Source organism: Lonchura striata, chromosome 2 (genome assembly GCF_050655825.1).
Source record: "Lonchura striata isolate lonStrDom1 chromosome 2, ASM5065582v1, whole genome shotgun sequence".
In the NCBI taxonomy this organism is placed as follows: domain Eukaryota; kingdom Metazoa; phylum Chordata; class Aves; order Passeriformes; family Estrildidae; genus Lonchura; species Lonchura striata.
The window spans coordinates 9,968,968-9,969,866 of record NC_140704.1 but is presented as its reverse complement, the minus strand read 5'-3'; positions in this window follow the sequence as shown (position 1 = coordinate 9,969,866).

Genomic DNA, 899 nt, shown 5'->3' with positions numbered 1-899 from the left:
GAAGGGTTACTTGTGTTTATGGACATGAAAAAGAAAGTCCATGGCTAATCAAGGAACTGGGATTTGCAAAAATTATCTCTGAAATATTAATTTTTCCAGCAGTTCTTTGGGTTGTCTGGATTTGTGCAATGGACAACAGACTCACTGCCCAAGTGGTGGATGTTGTTTTCATAAAGAATTCATTTTTTACTGCTGTGACTTGGCACCATCATGTGGCCACTTTGAGTTTTCTCAACTTAAGTGAAAATTTACACAGAAAAGCATTTGCAATTAATTAATTTAAACTTAGAAATATTTTAATATATTTCAGAAGGAGAAGGTACATATCTTAAATATATCTGTTCACTAAATACTGAATACATTTTCTGTCAATTGTCCTTTTTTTTTCACAAAATCTGAGCTTGTTTAATCAAGGTTTTACTCATGTCCAACCCTTACCAAGAGTGTACAAAAATTAATATCATATTTTAGACAGCTATCCTCTTCCTCACTACAAGAGCATTGGAAATTATTTGCAGAATTAAACAGGTAAGTACTTTCTGTTTTATGTCAGAAATCCCAACAGATTTAGAATTTCAGTAAATCTCCCAGGCACATTGTTCACATAGATCAATCCAAACAGGGAGTGTACATCTCAGAACCTGAGTTAGTCAGGTATTCCTTTTGCACCGTTTCAGAGTCAAAATCAGAAGATAGATATGTGTGATGTAATTTGTGTTTTGATATGTTTGCATATGGTCTTTAGGCAGACACAAGAAATTTTTGCTAAGCATTAATGTTTAAGAGGCCCAGGGGTGGAAATCTCCTCACACTCGGGTTGTACAGAAACACAACTTTATGTTTGCCAAAGAATTGCTGTGATTTCTTTCAGAGTGAAATGAGGAGAAACAACAGTGCAA